General features: G+C 47.2%; 1 pseudogene; it reads left to right on the top strand.

The window, feature by feature from the left end:
- The first annotated feature begins 12,811 nt into the window (after positions 1–12,811).
- On the top strand, positions 12,812–20,436 carry LOC130838180 (leukocyte immunoglobulin-like receptor subfamily A member 6; annotated as a pseudogene).
- The last annotated feature ends 905 nt before the right edge of the window (positions 20,437–21,341 follow it).

Below are 21,341 nucleotides of genomic sequence, written 5' to 3'. Positions count from 1 at the left end.
GGGCTCTGCCTCTAGGAACCGTGGGGCTTTCCCTCCCCACCACGGAGGCCTCTCCCTGACGGCCCCGTCTGCTCTCAGCCCTGTGACACGAAGTACATCCCACATGGCGGGTCTGTGTCCTCACCTTACACACCTTCATGCTTTCGTCCACTTTCATGTAACATATTTTGCTTTATTTTAATTTCCACCTATTCTGGTGTGCTACTGTCTTCCACCCCTTCACCCAGAAACAGAATGTTCCTTAAGTAACTGAATAAATGCGTGAAATATGGGCCAATTTTGGAACTCACAGATCCAAATTTATTCCCTAAAGTGCCCAACACCTCAAGCCCTTCTCTCCTCATCACATGACACCTGGTATAGTTTCCACAGATGTGGGAAGACATTCTAGAAACTTTTTGAAACCTTGAAAATGTTGAAGTATGTGGGCCGAGCGATGGGATTCAGAATGTCCTGCTTGAGCAGTGGAGGAGCTGAGGGTGCGGGGCGTGGAGACTAATATCACCCTGTTTGGTCCTGAGGGATGGCTGGTTAGCCAAAGACGGGTAAGATTCCTCAGAGGAGGAACAACCTAAGACAGGCACAGCCGTAGAGGGGCCAACAGGGGTGGTGCATAGAGCCTTTCTTATATCACCCTGTTTGGCCCTAGAGGATGACTGGTTAGCCAGAGACGGGTAAGATTCCTCAAGGGAGGAACAACCTAAGACAGGCACAGTCGCAGAGGGGCCAACATGGGTGGGGCACAGACCCCCAATATCTGAGAGAGGTCTCCTGCCCCCAGGGCTGTTTTGCTCTCCACCCCCAGCTCAAATCCACACCTGCTCAACTCAGACCCAGGAAGTAAACAAAGATAATTGCCTCAGTCATGTGAGGCCTTTGATTGTTTATGAGTGTAACCTGAGAATGTTAGCCCACAAACTCAATAAAAGCAGCCTGCGATGAGTCAGCGGGGCTCTTGATCCTAGAGGTCTTGAGTCCCCCGGTCCCATCTTTCTCTTCAGTCTGTGTCTGTGTCTTCTTCAAGCTTGCGGCACCCGTCACTCACCTCGAGTCGCCGAGCTGGTCTCGGCACACAGAAACACCATCAGTGTGAAGGAACACCCTGGCATTTGACGTGACAGCCAGGTGCTGTGCTGGTAAGTGGGCTTAGGAATATATCACTTTGTAAAAAGCCCAGGTGTGTGGCACTTGTCTCTTTCTTCAGTGTAAATACTCTCTTCGTGGCCAACCTCAAGGTGGCCGTGTGAGTGCACTGGAGGCAGAGTGGGAGGGAATGAGGGGAACTGTCTCCCAAAGAAGTGAGGCTGGTCCAGCTGGGGCACCCCTCACTGATGGCCCCAATGCAGACAGATGTGTCCTTTAGAGTAAACATCACGTTAGATCATTTCCACTGCAGTTTTATGCCCTGGTTTCCATGAAAGTATGATGCCAAAGTCCTAGTCCATCCACTTGAGAGGCAGAGAGAAAACAATGAAATATCAGTTGTGGGAGAAACACTGAGCACTTTGAATCCCAATACATCATTGGTAGGTGTCCTAATTGCCTCAGTCAACGTGGGGAGTAAGTAAGAATTATCTGTTAAAAGGAAGAGACACACACTTCTGACCCACATGCATATAACCCAGATGGAAACACGCACATAACCATGAATACACATTCATGAGAACTGTGACAGAGGGTCGCTCACCTTAGACAAAACCATACAAACACATCTCACCAAAACAGACCGGTTGGGTGCACACACGCACACAGGCACACATTTGCGACTGGATTTTATGTGAGAGAAAAATATACAAAGTGAAACTGCTACAATAATGTGGTTCAAGTTTTAAGCATGATCGGGAATAAGTGAAAAGAAACGATGAGTGTATTTTATTCCATCAAATTCAAAAGCAGGGAGAAAAGATGGTGGTGAAGTAGAGGGACGTGGAATGCATCCCTCTCCACAGATGCATTCGGAATGTACCAAAAGATGCAATAATTCCCACAGAGAACCAGCTGAACACCAGCAGACGACCTCGGACACCAGAAAGGACCGGAAGGAGCCTGACATAGCCGGTAGGGAGGCATCTAGGACGGCTCAAAGAGGGTGAAGCGGCGGAGCTGTGGCAGACGGGAGGGAGGGAGAAACATACGGAGGGTCTGCAGCGCAGCTCAGCGTTCCCGGATCCAGACGTCGATTCACAGCTGAACAGAGGGTCCGGGAGCTGGAGCGTGCGAACCGGAGAGCTGGTTCAGGGTGAGAAACATTGTTGCCAGTAAGGTGACAGACCGAGAGGCCAGGAGGGAGGAGGTCCGCGGCGAGGAGTGCCCGTCCCTGAGAGCTGCCCGGCCATGATGGCGGCTGGAGGCTGCAGGCTCACGGGCGGGGGGGAGGAGCTGCGCGTGTAGCCTCTCCCTCTCTCTCTTTCGGCGCCCCTGCAACAGGCAGTGGAGAGACGCCCTGCTGGCCACCTAAGGCGCTCAGAGATAACAAGCACCCTCAGGCATTCGGGCGGGGCTAGAGTAAAACCCCTTGGAACGCTGGCAGCAGGGAGGCTGCAGAGAGGAAAAAAAAAAAAAACCCGAGAAAGGCCCAACTCTGAGACTTTCTGTTTACACCAGAGCCACTGGCGTCCCTCTGCAACAGGCACCTCCAAGCCCGACTGAAACAACAGAAACAACAGTGCGCCACTGCTCACTCACTCCCAGGGGAAGGAGCCACTGTTGTACCCTCTCCCTCCCCACACACCCACGCTTACAGACAAACAATAAAGGAAGCTCTGCTGGTCACAGAATAATGCAAAAAAACCCAAGGCGAGTAGAAGGACACTTACAGCTCAGACTCTAAGGAAACAGAAATATTAGTATCAATCCTATTGAACTGGTCCATTCTGGGATCAGTTCTGGATCCCCCCCCCCTTTTTTTTTCTTTTATTAATTACAATCTTAGTCCTAAGGGATCTACAAGTTTTAAAACATATTTTTAATTCTATTTTTTATTCTATTTTTTCTTTTTTGCCTTTTTATATACTTCTATTTCTAGCTAAGTTTTTGGTAGTATGGACAATATATCTCTCATACCTTCCTTTCATCTCTATCTTTTATACATCTCTATTCCTTTCTTTTTATTTGCATATTTCCAGTCACACTACGCTCTTCTGTTCCCCTGTCTTCCATCCATTTTTACTTTATTTTATCTTAACATACTTATAAGTAACACTATCGATCTGCTCAGACTCCTTGCTCTATTCTCCAGATGACACACCACCTTGGTATTTAATATTAGGTTTTTGTCTTTATCTTAGTTCTTACTACAATTGTCTAATTTCATTCTGAGAATCTCCACTCTGTCTGGTGCTACTCTAGCTCTTTTTTATATTTGATCCTAGCTTACGAAATCTCCCTGGATTAGTGTTTGCATGTGTAAGGTGTTATTTGTTTGTTTGTTTGTTTTTGCTTTTGTTTCTGTTTTGTTCTGTTTTGGTTTTCAATTTCTGTTGGGTTTCTCTTTGAATATCTGATAGCATACTGGGGTTCCTCTGTCAGGTCTTTCCAGAGCCTTATGTCCTAAGGGATTCAGTAATTGTGTGTCTTATACATGTATGTGTTTCCTAGCTTAGTATTTGTTTAACCCAACACTCGGACATTAGTCTGGGGCTTGGACGGTCTTCTATAAACCCCTCTATCGCCAGGACAAACAACCCCAAAAGTTCGGACTACCATGAGGAAACAAAGAAACACCATGCAGGCAAAGGAGCAGGAAAAAAACCCACAAGACCAAATAAATGAGGAGGAAATAGGAAAAATGCCTGAAAAAGAATTCAGAGTAATGATAGTAAAAATGATACAAAATCTCAATAACAAAATAGAGAAAGTACAAGAAACAGTTCATAAGAACTCAGAAAAACAAACAGCAATGGATAACAAAATAACCGAAATTAAAAATACTCTAGATGCTATAACCAGCAGAATGACTGAGGCAGAAGAACGAATAAGTGAGTTAGAAGATAGAATGGGGGAAATAACTGCCACAGAGCAGGAAAAAGAAAAAAGAATGAAAAGAAGAGAAGACAGTCTCAGAGACCTCAGTGATAACATTAAGTGCACCAACATTCGAATTATAGGCATCCCAGAAGAAGAAGAAGAAAAGAAAGCGTCTGAGAAAATATTTGAAGAGGTTATAGTGGAAAACTTCCCCAATATGGGAAAAGAAATAATCAACCAAGTGCAAGAAGCACAGAGAGTCCCATACAGAATAAACCCAAGGAGAAATACTCCAAGGCACATATAAATCAAACTAATGACAATTAAACACAAAGAAAAAATATTAAAAGCAGCAAGAGAAAAGCAACAAATAACATATAAAGGAAAACCCATAAGGATAACAGCTGACCTTTCTACAGAAACTCTGCAGGCCAGAAGGGAATGGAAGGATATACTGAAAGTCCTGAAAGAGAGAAACCTACAGCCAAGAATACTCTAACCAGCAAGAATCTCATTCAGATTCGATGGAGAAATCAAAAGCTTTCCAGACAAGCAAAGCTTAAGAGAATTCAGCACCACCAAACCAGCCTTACAACAATTGCTAAAGGAACTTCTCTAAGTAGGAAACACAAGAAACAGAAAACACCTACAAATACAAACCCAAAACAATTAAGAAAATGGTAACAGAAACACACATGTCAATAATCACCTTAAATGTAAATGGATTGAATGCTCCAACCAAAAGACACAGACTTGCTGAATGGATACAAAAACAAGACCCTTCTATATGCTGCTTACAAGAAACCCACTTCAGACCAAGGGACACATATAGACTGAAAGTAAAGGGATGGAAAAAGATATTCCATGCATATGGAAGTCAAAAGAAAGCTGGAGTAGCAATACTCACATCAGACAAATTAGACTTTAAAGTAAAGACTATTACAAGAGACAAGGAAAATAATGATCAGGGGATCCATCCAAGAAGAACATATCACAATTGTAAATATCTATGCCCCCAACATAGGAGCACCTCAATACATAAGGCAAATGCTAACAGCCATAAAAGGGGACATCGACAGTAACACAATAATAGTGGAAGACTTGAACACCCCACTTACATCAATGGACAGATCATCCAAACAGAAAATCAATAAAGACACACAAGCTTTAAATGACACATCAGACCATCTTGACTTAATTGATATTTATAGGACATTCCATCCAAAAACAACAGAATACACTTTCTTCTCAAGTGCACATAGAACATTTTCCAGGATAGATCACATCTTGGGTCACAAATCAAACCTTGGAAAATTCAAGAAAATTGAAATCATATCAAGCATCCTCTCTGACCACACCATGAGACTAGATATCAATTACAGGAAAAAAACTGCAAAAAATACAAACACATGGAGGCTAAACAATTCACTCTTAAACAACCAAGAAATCACTAAAGAAATCAAAGAGGAAATCAAAAAATATCTAGAAACAAATGACAACAAGAACACAACAACCCGAAACCTATGAGACGCAGCAAAAGCAGTTCTAAGAGGGAAGTTTATAGCAATACAGTCCTACCTTAAGAAACAACAAAAATTATCGACTAAACAACCTAACCTTACACCTAAAACAACTAGAGAAAGAAGAACAAAGAAACCCCAAAGGGAGCAGAAGGAAAGAAATCATAAAGATCAGAGCAGAAATAAAAAGAAAGGAAGGAAGCAATAGCAAAAATTAATAAAAATAAAAGCTGGTTCTTTGAGAAGATTAACAAAATTGATAAACCATTAGCCAGACTCATCAAGAAAAAAAGGGAGAAGATGCAAATCAACAGAATTAGAAATGAAAAAGGAGAAGTAACAACAGACACCTCAGAAATACAAAAGATCATGAGAGACTACTACAAGCAATTATATGCCAATAAATTGGATAACCTGGAAGAAATGGATACATTCTTAGAAAAATACAATCTTCCAAGACTGAACCAGGAAGAAATAGAAACTATGAACAGACCAATCACAAGGACGGAAATTGAGGCAGTGATTCAAAATCTCCCAACACACAAAAGCCCAGGACCAGATGGGTTCACGGGCGAATTCTATCAAACATTTCAAGAAGAGCTAACACCTATCCTTCTCAAACTCTTCCAAAATATTGCAGAAGGCGGAACACTCACAAACGCATTCTACGAGGTTACCATCACGCTGATACCAAACCCAGGCAAAGATGTCACAAAAAAAGAAAATTACAGACCAATATCACCGATGAATATAGATGCAAAAATCCTCAACAAAATACTAGCTAACAGACTCCAACAGCACATTAAAAAAATCATACAACATGATCAAGTGGGGTTTATCCCTGGGATGCAAGGATTCTTCAATATACGTAAATCAATCAATGTGATACATCATATCAACAACTTGAAGGATAAAAACCATATGATCATCTCAATAGATGCAGAAAAAGCGTTTGACAAAGTTCAACATCCATTTATGATAAAAGCTCTCCAGAAAATGGGCATAGAAGGAAATTACCTCAACATAATAAAAGCCATATATGAAAAACCAAAAGCCAACATCGTTCTCAATGGGGAAAAACTGGAAGAATTCCCTCTAAGAACAGGAACAAGACAAGGGTGTCCACTCTCACCACTATTATTCAACATAGTTTTGGAAGTTTTAGCCACAGCAATCAGAGAAGAAAAAGAAATCAAAGGAATCCAAATTGGAAAAGAAGAAGTAAAATTGTCACTCTTTGCAGATGACATGATATTATATATAGAAAACCCTAAAGACTCTACCAGAAAACTGCTAGCACTAATTGATGAGTTTAGTAAAGTAGCAGGATACAAAATTAATGCACAGAAATCTCTTGCATTCCTATACACTAACAACGGAAGAGCAGAAAGAGAAATTAAGGAAACTCTCTCATTCACCATTGCAACCAAAAGAATAAAATACCTTGGAATAAACCGGCCCAAGGAGGCAAAAGATCTCTATGCAGAAAACTTTAAGACATTGATGAAAGAAATCAAAGACAACACAAACAGATGGAGGGACATACCATGTTCCTGGATTGGAAGAATCAACATCGTGAAAGTGACTGTACTACCCAAAGCAATTTACAGATTCAATGCAATCCCGATCAAATTACCAATGGCATTTTTCACAGAACTAGAGCAAGAAATCTTACGATTTGTATGGAAACGCAAAAGACCCCGAATAGCCAAAGCAATCTTGAGAAGGAAAAATGGAGTTGGTGGAATCAGGCTTCCTGACTTCAAACTGTACTACAAGGCCATAGTGATCAAGACAGTATGGTACTGGCACAAAAATAGAAAGGAAGACCAATGGAATAGAATAGAGAACTCAGAAGTAAGCCCAAACACATATGGGCACCTTATCTTTGACAAAGAAGGCAAGAATATACAATGGAAAAAAGACAGCCTCTTCAGTAAGTGGTGCTGGGAAAATTGGACAGCAACATGTAAAAGAATGAAATTAGAACACTACCTAACACCATACACAAAAAAAAACTCCAAATGGATTAAAGACCTAAATGTAAGGCCAGACACTATAAAACTCCTAGAGGAAAACATAGGCAGAATACTCTATGACATACATCAAAGAAAGATCCTTTTGGACCCACCTCCTAGAATCATGGAAATAAAATCAAGAATAAACAAATGGGACCTCATGAAACGTCAAAGCTTTTGCAAAGCGAAAGAAACCATAAACAAGACTAAAAGGCAACCCTCAGAATGGGAAAAAATAATTGCCTATGAAACAACGGACAAAGGATTAACCTCCAAAATATACAAGCAGCTCATGAAGCTTAATACCAAAAAAGCAAATAACCCATTCCACAAAAGGGCAGAAGACCTAAACAGACATTTCTCCAAAGAAGACATACAGATGGCCAACACACACATGAAAAGATGCTCAACATCACTCATCATCAGAGAAATGCAAGTCAAAGCCACAATGAGGTATCACCTCACACCGATCAGAATGGCCATCATCACAAAATCTGGAAACCACAAATGTTGGAGAGGGTGTGGAGAAAAGGGAACTCTCCTGCACTGTTGGTGGGAATGTAAGGTGGTACAGCCACTATGGAAAACAATTTGGAGGTTCCTTAAAAAACTACAAATAGAACTACCATATGATCCAGTAATCCCACTACTGGGCATATACCCAAAGAAAACCATAATCCCAAAAGAAACTTGTACCATGATGTTTATTGCAGCACTATTTACAATAGCCAGGACATGGAAGCAACCTAAATGCCCATCAACAAATGAATGGATACAGAAGATGTGGCATATATATACAATGGAATATTACTCAGCTATAAAAAGGAATGAGATGGAGCTATATGTAATGAGGTGGATAGACCTACAATCTGTCATACAGAGTGAAGTCAGAAAGAGAAGGACAAATATTGTATGCTAACTCACATATACAGAATCTAAAAATGGTACTGATGAACTCAGTGACAAGAACAAGGATGCAGATACAGAGAATGGACTGGAGAACTCGAGGTATGGGAGGGGGCGGGGATGAAGAGGAAGCTGAGACGAAGCGAGAGAGTAGCACAGACATATATATACTATCAACTGTAAAATAGTCAGTGGGAAGTTGTTGTATAACAAAGGGAGTCCAACTCGAGGATGGAAGATGCCTTAGAGGACTGGGGCGGGGAGGGTGGGGGGGACTCGAGGCTGGGGAGTCAAGGGAGGGAGGGAATACGGGGATATGTGTATAAAAACAGATGATTGAACCTGGTGTACCCCCCCCAAAAAAATAATAAAAAAATAAAAAATTAAAAAAATTTAAAAAAAAAAGGAATGAGATGGAGCCATATGTAATGAGGTGGATAGACCTAGAGTCTGTCATACAGAGTGAAGTAAGTCAGAAAGAGAAAGACAAATATTGTATGCTAACTCATATATACGGAATCTAAAAATGGTACTGATGAACTCAGTGACAAGACAAGAACAAGGACGCAGATGCAGAGAATGGACTGGAGAACTCGAGGTTTGGGGGGGCAGGGGGTGAAGGGGAAGCTGAGATGAAGTGAAAGAGTGGCATAGACATATGTATACTACCAACTGTAAAATAGTCAGTGGGAAGTTGTTGTATAACAAAGGGAGTCCAACTCGAGGATGGAAGATGCCTTAGAGGACTGGGGCAGGGAGGGTGGGGGGGACTCGAGGGGGGGGCGTCAAGGAAGGGAGGGAATATGGGGATATGTGTATAAAAACAGTTGATTGAACCTGGTGTACCCCCAAAAAAAATAAAAAGAAAAATAAAAAAAAAAAAAGCAGACAGTGTGCAACCCAACTAAACAAAATAAGAATATGAAAGAGGAAAAATAACAACTGATACCACAGAAATACAAAACACCATAAATGCTAAGAGAATACGATTAACAATTCTATGCCAACACATTGGACAACCTAGAAGAAATGGACACGTTTTAGACACATACAGCCCACCAACACGAAATCAAGAAGAAATACATAACTTTGAACAGACTGATTAAGAAATGAAAAAGAATTTGTATTTAAAAAAAGTCACTTCCTGCAAACAAACGTCCAGGACCAGATGACTTTGTGGGAAAACTTCGCCAAACATACAAACAAGTACGTCTACTGATCCTTCTCAAACACTTCCAAAGACTGAAGAGGCAGAAACGGTCCCAAAGTCATTCTATGCAGCCAGCATCACCCCATACCAAAACCTGACAAAGACACTACCAAACAACAACATTACAGGCCAATATTCGTGATGCATACAGATGCAAACATGCTCACCAAATATTAGCAAACTGAATCCAGCAAGCAAATAATCATACACCGCGATCAAGTTGGATTCATGCCAGGGTCACAGGATGGTTCAACATGCACAAGTCATTCCGTGTGAAACAGCACAGCAACAGAGGGGAAAACAGAACCACATGATCATCTCCATTGATGCGGAAAAGAATTTGACAAAATCCAACCCCCATTCATGATAAAAACTCTCACCAAATTGAGTACACAGGGGACATATCTCAGCACAATAAAAGTCACTTACAACAAACCCACTGCCAACGTAACACTCCGTGGGTAAAGTGGAAAGCCTTCCTGCTGCACTGAACAAGACAAGGAGCCCACTTTCACCACTTCTAGTCAACATAGTATTGGAAGTCCCAGCCACAGCAATCAGACAAGGAAAAAAAAAGGTATTCAAGTGGGAAGGCAAGAGGTAAAATTGTCATTGTATGCAGATGACATAATATTCCTTGTAGAAAATCCTAAAGACGCCACACAAAAACTATTAGAACGATAAATGAATTCAGCAAGGCAGCAGGATACGAGATTAACATAGGGAAATCTTTTGCATTTCTTTACACAGACAGTGAAATATCAAAAAGAAAATTAAAAAATCAATTTCTAAACATTCCATCAAAAATAAACTACCTAGGAGGAAATCTAATGAAGGAGGTGAAAGACTTACACATTGAGAACTATGAGACATTGATAAAGGAAATGGAAGACGATTCAAAGAAATGGAAAGATACCCCCTGCTCTGGGACTGGAAGAATTAATACGGTCAACATGGCCGTACCACCCAAAGCAACCTACAGATTCAACATGATCCCTATCAAATCACCCATGTACTCATCGTCACAGAAATAAAATAAAAAATCCTAAAATGTATATGGAACCACAAAACATCCAGAATTGCCAAAGCAACCCTGAGGAAAAAGAATAAAGCCGGAGGCATAATGATCCCAGAGCTAACGAATACTACCAAGTGACAGTAATCAAAACAGAATGATATTAGCACAGAAACAGACATACGGATCAATGGAGCAGAATAGAGAACCCAGAAATAAACCTACACACTGACAGTCACTTTCAGTATTTGACAAAGGAGGCAAGAATACACAATGTAGAAAAGACAGTCTCTTCAATAAGCGGTGCTGGGAAAACTGGACAGCTGCATGTAAAAGAATGAAATTAGGACATTCTCCAACACCATACACAACAATAAACTCACAATTGATTAAAGACCTAAATGGAAGACTGGATACCATAAAACTCCCAGAGGAAAACACAGGCAGAACACTCTTAGACATAAATCACAGCAACATTTTTTTTTGCATCCTTCTCCTAGAGTAATGGAAATAAAAACAAAAATAAACAAATGGGGCCTAATGAAACTTAAAGGCTTTTGCCCAGCAAAGGGAACTATAAATAAAATGAGAGACAACCTGTGACTGCAAGAAAATATCTGAAAATGATGGAATCAAAAAAGGATTAATTTCTAAAATATGAAAAACAGCTCATGGAGCTCAGTATCGAAACAAAACAAAACCAAAAACCACAAAAACCTACCAAGCAAAAAAGTGGAGGGAAAAGCTAAATAGATATTTCTCCAAAGAAGACATGCAGATGGCCAACAGGCACAGGAAAAGATTCTCAACATCACTAATTAGTAGGGAAATACAAATCAAAACCACAGTACGGTTCCACCTCAAACCAGTCACAATGGCCATCATCAAAGGGTCTATAATTAATACATGCTGGAGAGTGTGTGGAGAAAAAGGAACCCTCCTACATGGGTGGTGGGAACGTCTATTGGGGCAGCCTCTATGGAGAATGGTATGGAGGTTCTTTTAAAATGTAAAAATAGAGTTACCATATGATCCTGCAATCCCACTGCAGGGTATATATCCAGAGAAAACTCTTATTCAGAAAGACACATGCACCCCAATGTTCACGGCAGCACGATCTACAGTAGCCAAGACATGGAAACAACCTAAATGTCCATCGACAGACAAATGGATAGAGAAGATGTGGTGTATGTACACAATGGAATATTACTCAGCCATAAAAAAGGAAATAATACCTTTTTCAATAACAGGGATGGACCTAGAGATTATCATAGTAAGTGAAGTAAGTCAGGCAGAGAAGGACAAATATCATATGATGTCACTTGTATGGGGAAACTAAAATATGATACAAATAAACTTATTTCAAAACAGAAACAGACTCACGGACATAGAAAACAAACTATGGTTACCAAAGTGGAAGAAGGGAGAGGGATAAACTCAGAGTTTGGGATTAACATATACACACTGCTGTATATAAAATAAACAACAAGAACCTACCGTACAGCATAGGGAACTATATTCAATAGATTGTAATAACCTATAATGGAAAAGAACCTGAAAAGGTGTATATATATATGTTTACGCATATGTATAACTGAATCATTTGCTTTACACGTGAAACTAACACGTTGTAAATCAAATATATTTCAATAAAAAGGAGACTTATTTAGGGGGCAGAATTTTGTCTAATCTAACAAATAGAGGAAGGGAAACTCCCATGTGGTCCCCGTGGTGGTTACACACCAGGTGAGGTGGGCCGTGCTCTCAGGTGGGAAGCCCAGGGGCTGCTAGAACCCGGGCCATGTCTTTCTCGACACTCAGGTACTGACTCACGTCTACTCCTCAGTACTGGGAAGTGGTGCACGTGGCCCTGTGGCCTGGCATTGTCTCCATACGATTTAGTGAGGTGGGAGGAACCCGGGCGGGAAGCCACCCCCTAGGCCAGGGACTCAATTGACAACAAAGTGGCCATTGATGAGTCACTGCACACACGTCGCACACTCGCACGGTGGTTTCACACAACAGGACCTCACCTGCCCAATTAGCCTCACCTGAGTCCAATCAGACCAGGAGCTGCTGCCCAGGTGAGACCCTGGGCCTCTGAACCAGCACTTGGCCTGACACCAGACACCACGCAATGCCACACTGAGCACGGGAACCTGGAGGCCTGGGGAAGATGGACACTCGGAGCTCCAGCAGCACCAGGCACCCTGAGACCCCAGAACAGGACAGCGGCCCCCGACACGGCTGGGGCACTGTGACCACGGGCACTGCCAGTGCCCCCAACAGAAATGTCCCTGGAGGCGGTGGGGCCCGGGCAGGGGCCTCCCCCGCCCACTCCCCACTCTCTGCCTCCATCCTCAGGCTGGCCATGCACCTGTGTCCCCCCAGGGACCCCATCCATACCAGGGCCCCTGGAGGTACTGCAGGGACCAGGACTGGGTCACCCTGTTGCTGCGTCTCACACATCCCCACAGAGGTGTCCCCACAGCAGTGTTTGCTCCTTCACGTGCCAGGGTGACACGCAGCTGTGTGAGGTTTCACAGGCAATGGAAAACCTGGTCCCCTCACAGGCCTCAGGAAGACATGACCACTCTCAGCCATGTGTTCACTGGAGGAAGCGGAGTTCAGAGACCAGGCAGCAGGCTCAGGGTTACAGAGGGGACAGGACCCAGAAATGCACGCAGCCTGCGGATGCCCGAGCCCCATCCTGCAAGCACGGTGCCTTTCCACCTTGTGAGGGTGTCCCAGGGCTGTTGTAACATCTCCACAAGCTGGGGAGGCTGAAACAACAGACCTGTATTCTCTTACATTTCTGGACGAGAACTCCACAAGGAGGGTGTCCCTTTGAAGGGTCGAGGGGAGAGTGCTGCCTGCCTCTTCCTAGTGACTGTTGGCCAGGGCACCTCCTGGTGCGCAGCAGTGCAACTCCGAATGCTCCTCCCACTCCACACGGCCGACGTCGACTCGCGCACCTCTGTCATCACCTGGCATCCTCTCCACATGCGTCTTCTCTCCACCAGAGCAGAGCACAAAGGCTACTGGATGGGGACCCTCCCCATTTCAGCACGCTCTTATCTTACTCTGATTACATCTTCAAAGGCCCTGTTTCCAAAAAAATCACGTTCTCAGGAACTGTGGCTGGGATGTCAATGTCGTTTAGGGTGACAGCTTCAACTCAAAACAGCAGCCGAGAGAAAAATACACATAGGAATGCACTTATCAGAGGAGGTACAATCATTATACACTGTAGTACTTTTTCACCTGATAGGGAAATGTTGAAAAGACCTAAATTAATGGGAAGACATCCCAGGATCATGGCTTGGAAGATTAATGTTGTAAAGATGACAATACTCTCAAGGAAGCCTACAGGATTAATTCAATCACTATCAGAATCCCAGAGACTATTTCTGCAGAAAAAAAGCCATTTCTCTGAAGTCACAGTAATTCCGAAAGACCCACAATAGCCAAGAAATCGAGAAAAAGAACAAAGTTGGACACCACACACTTCCTGGTTTCAACACTTACTACAGAGTTCCAGGTATCAAAACACTGTGGTGCTGGCAGGAGAACAGACGTATTGAGGCTTGGATAAAAGTGAACACCAACATATAAACCCATCTATATGACCAGCTGATGCCTGACAAGGGTGCCAAGACTATACAATAGGGAAAGAACAGTCTCCTCAACAAATGGAGTTGGGAAAAGTGCATATCCATGTGCAGAAGAACAACGATGGACCCTTAACACACACCATATACAAAAACTAGCTCACAATGGATCAGTTGAAGAGGTAAAATTATAAATCTCTTAGAGAAAAACGTAAAGCAAATCATAGCTTTGAACTTGACAGTAGTTTCTTTGATGTGACACTAAACGGACCTGAAGAGGAAAAAATAAATGAATAGAATTTCATCAAAATGTAAACTGTGTGCATCAAAACACATTATTAAGAGTATAAAACACAACCTAAAAAATTTGAAAAGATATTTGCACATCATCTAGTCAGAGGATAGTCTCCTGATCTATAAGGAATACCTTTAACTCAACAAGAAATGACCATATTTTTTAAAAATTGGCAAAGGCTCGAATAGACATTTCTATACAAAGAAGAGATACAAATAAGCAGCTAGCCCACGAAAAGATGTTCAGTTCATCAGTCATTAGGAAAATGAAAACAAAACCACACTGAGATACCACTTGATACCATCTAAGTTGGCCCAAATTGGAGAAACAAAATCAAGCAGTGTTAAGGATGTGGAGAAATCGGAACCCACACACAGTGCTGATGGGAATGTGACATGGTTCTGCCCTGTGGAAAGCAATTGGAAGGTCCTTAAAAAGGCAAACCCAGAACTACCATGCGACCTAGAAATTCCACTTCTACGTAGAGTTTCAATTATTCAAGCTTAATACATTCTGGAGCTCTGCTGACCCACTGTGTGTCTGTAATTTATAATACCATACTCTGCACAGAGATGAGTAAGGAGTGTTGATCTCATGTTAAGTGCTCTTCAACAAGGAAAACAAGGAAAAATAATTTCAAAAAGGATGCAAGAAAATTTCATGCCAGCGTGTTCACAGAACTATTCACAGTAGACACAACGTGACCACAACCCAAACGTCCGTCACTGGAACGTGGATAAACACACACACTGTTCACTGTCTGCAAATGCTGTTTTGCCCAAAGCATGGAGACAGCGTCCACAGCATCACATGAAGAGTTACTGGCTGGGGAACAAGAGGGGGGAGGAGGCAGGAACCACGCAGAGGTCCAGATGGAGAGGATAAGAGAAGGTGCAGCCGCTGGTAGAAACAAGGAAGTCAGAGAAGGAAGGGTTTGGGAGGAACAAAACCACATTCTCAGGGCAGGAGGGAGGCGGCGGTTCCTCTGTGGGTCGGGCTGACAGGATCATAAACACCTCCCCGAGCCTCCCTCTCCCCTGGGGTCACCCGTCCTGTGACAGCCCCACGGGCTCCTCTACACGAGCAAGGCAGCCAGGGGAGGAGCCCTCAGTTCCTCACCCGCTTCCACCAGCCCTGACCCCGAGCCCCTCGAATCCCTGAGCCTGGTCCAGCACCGCCGCCCAGCTCAGTGGTAGCCTCAGGAAGCCTGGTGGGTGCGGCCCCAGCACCTCCCTCCTGGCTCTTCCCCCCCAGGGCCTCACTCCCCGCTGAGGACTTAGATGCTCTCGGCCCCACCGGATCCACCGCAGGACCCTCCCCCAAAACCTCCGCCCAGGGTCTCCACCTGCCTTCAAGTAGACCCCCAGGATCTGCAGCTGCCGCTCCCTGAGGCTGACGAGCAGAGTAAGCTGAGCTCTCAGGACCAGCACAGCCAACTCCTTCCTCCAACCCCGCTCATCCCATGAACCAGCCCTCCCAGACACACACCCCCGAGTTCTCACCACACGTGTGGCTTCTCAAGGGGTAATCTTTGAGCCAATTATTAAAACCACAGACTCCTTCCCAAACGTCCTAGCCCACGATAATGACAAAGAAGTCTTCCTGACTCACCCCACTCACCTGTGCATGTATTCTGCTGTAGGAGTCATGAAAGGGTTACGTGAGAAAACCTCAGAGACCACGTGGACACGGATCCACACGTCACCTGGGGTGGCCCTGACGTGGGAGCTGGGTCACTGTTTCTCACCATCACGGTCCTCCTCCAGCCCAGTCCCCACACAGAGGTGCCCATCTCAGTACAGCTGTGTGCTCACACCTGCCTCTCCTGAACGTCACCCTGTGGCCCTCAGCATAAAACCCAGGCACACGTGCCGGGCGCCCTGGAGCCTGTGTGACCCGGGCCCAGCATCCCCTGAGGACTCCAGGTCTCAGAGCAGCTCCCCCTCCCCGCCCGGGGGTGCCGGCCCCTCACCACTCCTGTGCTAGCCTCCACCAGCCCGGGCCTCTCCTTCCCGGAAGGTCCCCACACGCCCACCCTGTGTGCCTGCCTCTCTTCTGTTTTCCTGCTTCTCCACAACTGACCAAACTAGAGCCAGATTATTTCCTGTCTAAACACGTGTGCCGTCTGCCGTCATCATCAGGGCTCCCTGGGTCCAGGGATGGAGTCGGCCACCTTCACCAAGAATCTCGTGTCTGCATATAGTAACTGCTCTGTAGACAGGGGCCGATGGCCTGCCTGGTGGAAGGAAGGGAGCAAGGGAAGGAGGGAGGAAATTTGCAGTTTCAGAGTCTCAGGAAAGGGAAGGGACTCCCCCCAACCTCACACAGTTTCTATGAATACCAGAGTCACAACTGGAACCAAAGCAGTGCTGGGCAGTGTCGCGAATGTGTCTCTTGCTTCCACCGTGTTTGGATGGAAGAGACCCAGGGACGCCCCTTCCCCCAGCCTCCGACCACCTCCACCTCTTCTCCAGTCGCAACCTTGGAACCAACCACTCACCTGTCCTCGGGCTCCAGGACCAGCCAACCCCATTTTCTGAGCTTAGCTCCTTATTGCCCACCCACCAGGAGCTCCCAGATTCCGCACAATTATTCCACCAGTGGGAGGTCGCAGTCAGCCGCCTGGTCAACGTGCACTTGCAGGCCTCGCACACATACCTCTCTCTGGGCTTCTCTTTCGACCCCGATGGCTGCATCTCTGGAGGGCGTGAGATCCTGTTTCTGAGAAGTGGCCGAGGAAAAGCCGGAGGGCCCAAGCTCTCTGGAAAACGCAAAAGCAGCAGGAAGAGTGGGTCAATCGCCGGACACTGTGGAGGCCGCCATGCTCGCGGAGAAGAACCTGAACAGGCCCTGGTGGACCCGCAGGCCCTGGGTTCTCCTCGCGCAGACTCCGCCTCTGGGACTTCCTGGAGGAGCAGGTGAAACTCATCAGGAAACTCATCACCTGACCGACCTCCGCAGGCTGCCCGGCCCCTAGGCAGGGTGAGGCGAGTGTCTCTTCCAAAGGCTCAGCCTCACGCACCACCAGGAGCCTCTGGAGCCCAGCAGCCTTTGAGGAGCCCCTCTGGCGTCAGGGCTTCTGCCTGAAGCCTCTCTCTGCAGCCACCAGGCAGCTTGTGAACCCCCCTGGAGCCCTCGCCAAGCCCTGGACCAAAGGGAAACACTAAGCTTTTTGCAGGGAAACACTGGGACCACACGTGGGCTGCTGCTGGCCCTGCCCTGCGTCCTCAACGTCCTGTCAGGGACCAGGTCACTCTCGGGGTTTGGGACGAGGTGCAGGGAGAGTGTGCGGGGTCTGGTGAGACTCAGATGTGGTCTGGAAGGTCCTCAGCCTGCTGCCTCCTGGGCCCCATCCTGTAGGGAGAGCAGAGGGAGGCCCTGGGTGGGCTGTTCCTCTTCCTGTGAGGCTGCTATGAAGGACCTGGTAACGGGGAACATAGCTTGGGCCCTGTCACCCCTCTCATTTCTGTCTGTCCAGCTGGCTCTGTGCACTTTGTAAGGCATCTGCATGGCTGGGACCGTGGACGGCAGAGCCACGACCCCTACCCTCACTGCCCTTCTCTGCCCTGGTGAGCTTTGGGGAAGTGGGGGGGGGATGGGGCCCCTCCCCTCCCAAGTGTGAACACTGAGAAACCCCAGGACACAGGAGGCTCCATGGGGGCAGAACTTCATGGGAGGGGGGATGTGCTCAGCCCCAGACCTGACCCCAGCACTCAGGGCCCAGACCAGGCCTGGAGCATCTGTGATGGGAGGTGGGGGATGGGCGCTCACAGGGAACGCTCTCCCAGGGCTGAGCCGGAGCCCATGGGACTAGGTCCAGGCAGGTGAGGCTCCCCCACCCCCAAACTTCCTGCCTCAACCCAATAACCACCTGGTCATCTGGGGGAAGCACAGTGGGTCCGAGATGATGGTGACCCACCTGGGAGGGACCTGGGGGTGACAGCTGGGAAAATTAAGGGGAGAAGGGCATCCCTGACACTTCAAGCCTGTGTATTCCCAGGACTCCTCACCAAACCCTCCACCTGGCCTGACCCAGGCCCCATGGTCACCAAGAGGAGCCCAGTGACCACCTGATGTCAAGGTCTCTGCTGGGTGATGGCTACTGTCTGTACAGAGAGAGGCCCTCTGGACTCTGGGAGGCTAAGTCTCCAGGAACAAGGCCAGTGTCCCCTCGGATCCTCGAGTTCTGCACTGCAGGGCGGTATCAGTGTGCTCCTCACAGCAGGAACGCTGGTCAGAGAGGAGGGACCCCTGCCCCTGGCGGTGACAGGTAAGAGGGAGGACCCGGGTCCCCTCCCACTGTGGGCCCCTCCTCCCAGGCAGAGGGAGCAGAGTGTGGGCTCAGGGGGGCCTCTCCCCTCACAGCCCACACCTGGGCTGAGTAGGTTAAGGGCCCCCTTTAACACAGCCCCTCCCCCGCCCTCAGGAGGGCACAGAGCCCCCTCCCTCTGGGCCCAACCAAGCCCTGTGGGGCCTCAGGAGGGAGCGTGTCCCTGGCATGTAGCTCACAGTGTGCAGTGGGCACTTTGTAGCTGCTGAAAGAGGGAGGCGCTGACCCGCCCCACACAGCACATCGAGGGCATGGAGGACCTATGGGAGGGGACAGGCCCTGCGCCCTGTGGGACCCGTGAGCACCTCCCATGGGGGGACCGGCAGATGCTATGATCCTCCCAGCTCCCTCCCCATGTGTGGTCACACCCCAGGCACCCTCTGCATCTCCAGGTCACAGGTGAGGGCCCCCAGCCCCATCTATTTTCTGGACCCCTGACCTAAGCCTTGTGCCCAGTGAGCCCCAGGGTTATGAGTGGTCAGTGACAGGACATCCTGGGGCAGAACCACTGGCAGGAGGCTTGGGAGGGACCAGGGAGGACTCTGACTGCAGCCCCAGGGAGCACTGTGGGGTGTGTGTCCCCCTCGGGGCCACTGTCCCTGCTCTGCAGGCGTGTACAGGGAGCCTCCCTCTCAGCCCTACTAAGCTCACTGGTGCTCCTTGGAGATAGACTGGCCCTCCGGTGTTACTCACAGACTGGCTTTGCCACATTCTCTCTGACCAAGGATGAGAAGGTCACACCTCCCCTCCGTCTTGAGGGGCAGCACAGTCCTGACTTCCCCCTGGGCCATGTGAGCCACACCCACGGGGCGGGTACAGAGGCTACAGTGGACACAACCTCTCCTATGCGGGGTCGGCCCCCAGCGCCCCCCTGCACATCCTGATCACAGGTGAGGAGCCCCTGTCCTGGCCGATGTCCTGACTGTCTGCTCAGGGAGCTGGGCCCAGGGTCACCCTTGTGTGATGGGTCCAGGGAGAGGGAGCAGAGGCAGAGAAGGGGCATGGCCTATAGGGAAAGGGCATGAGAAGAAGGGAGAGGGGGCATGAAGATTAAAGAGACCCACACATGGGACTTCTCTGGGGTCCAGTGGTTAAGACAGAGTTTCCAATGCAGGGGGCCCAGGTTCAAACCTGGTCGGGCAACTAAGATCCAGCATGCCCCACACCAGTGCCAAAACATTAAAAACAAAATACAAGCAAACAAACAAAAAAAGAGACCCACACAGACGTGCTGAGAGGAGCTCACAGGGAGGGTCCCTGAAGAGAGGATGGTGGTCCCTCAGCTCAGGGTCAAGGATGTGGGGGAGGGTGGCTCTCTATACATCACGACTTTCCTCTCCCCCAGGAATGTACAGGAATCCCTCGCTCTCAGCCCAGCCAGGGCCTCAGTGCCCCAAGGAGGGGTCACTGGCTCCTCCCCAGCACCTTCCTCTGCTGGACACACTGCACCCTTTCAGGCAAACTTCACCTTGAGTCCTGTGACCTCAGCCCACAGTGGGGCCCACAGGTGCTACAGCTCACACAGCACCTCCCCCTACCAGATGTCACACCCCAGCGACCCCTAGACCATCTGCTCTCAGGTGAGGAGCACCCCCCCCCTTATATCCATTCAGGAGCCAGACCCACAGCTCACAGCCTGTCCGAGGAGAGCTCTGGGCTGGATGGTAAAAAGGGAGACACAGGGACGTCAGCCACAGGTGACACCACCCCACGGAGGGATGGATAACACAGAGGAAGCCCCTCTCCCTCGACTCCATTCACCCCACCCCAGGATCCAGGTAGTGCTAGGTGTGTGCAGAAAGCAGACTGAAGAGTGGAAAGTACTGAAATTCAAGGGAAGACAGGAGCTAAAAACAACATGAAGACCCAGACACACCCTCACATCCTCCTTCTGTCCTGTTCCAGGCTGCATTTGGGGCCTGCAGACCCTCACCCACATGCATGAACTCCATGTCTGCTGAGTAACAGAGTCCTCTCAGCCTAGAGGAGACACAGTTTCCCTTGTCCTGGGCTGATCTGCTGTTAACCATTCCCCACTAAACCTTTACAGAAGGGTTGCTTCCCACAGGACCTGGGGGTGGGCGGTGGGGATAAAGAGATATGGCTTCATGTCTCACGTATAACTGAGGTCACTGGTACCTATTGGGTGGTCAGAGTGAGAAGAAATGCATGAAGGGAAGATCCCAGCTGAGGGAGGGAGAAGAGAGCAGGTGCCCCCTCGCCTCTGTCCGTGGTGCTGATTTCTAGGAGCCCTTAGATTCAATGGTCCCTTGGAATCAGCTCCAGAAGGTGAAGGGCAGTGTGAAGGTAGCCTCTCATTTTCAGGTCAAGGAGGTGGCGGGACTCACTGCACAGCTACACAGAAATCAATGAAATGAGAACAATCCCTCACATCATATATAAAAATGAACTCAAAATGGATTAAAGACCTAAAAGTAACACATGAAAATTCCTTAAAATTCCTAGCAGA

The sequence above is a fragment of the Hippopotamus amphibius genome, chromosome 16 (assembly GCF_030028045.1).
Source record: "Hippopotamus amphibius kiboko isolate mHipAmp2 chromosome 16, mHipAmp2.hap2, whole genome shotgun sequence".
Lineage (NCBI taxonomy): Eukaryota > Metazoa > Chordata > Mammalia > Artiodactyla > Hippopotamidae > Hippopotamus > Hippopotamus amphibius.
This window is presented reverse-complemented; position numbering and strand designations above follow the sequence as displayed.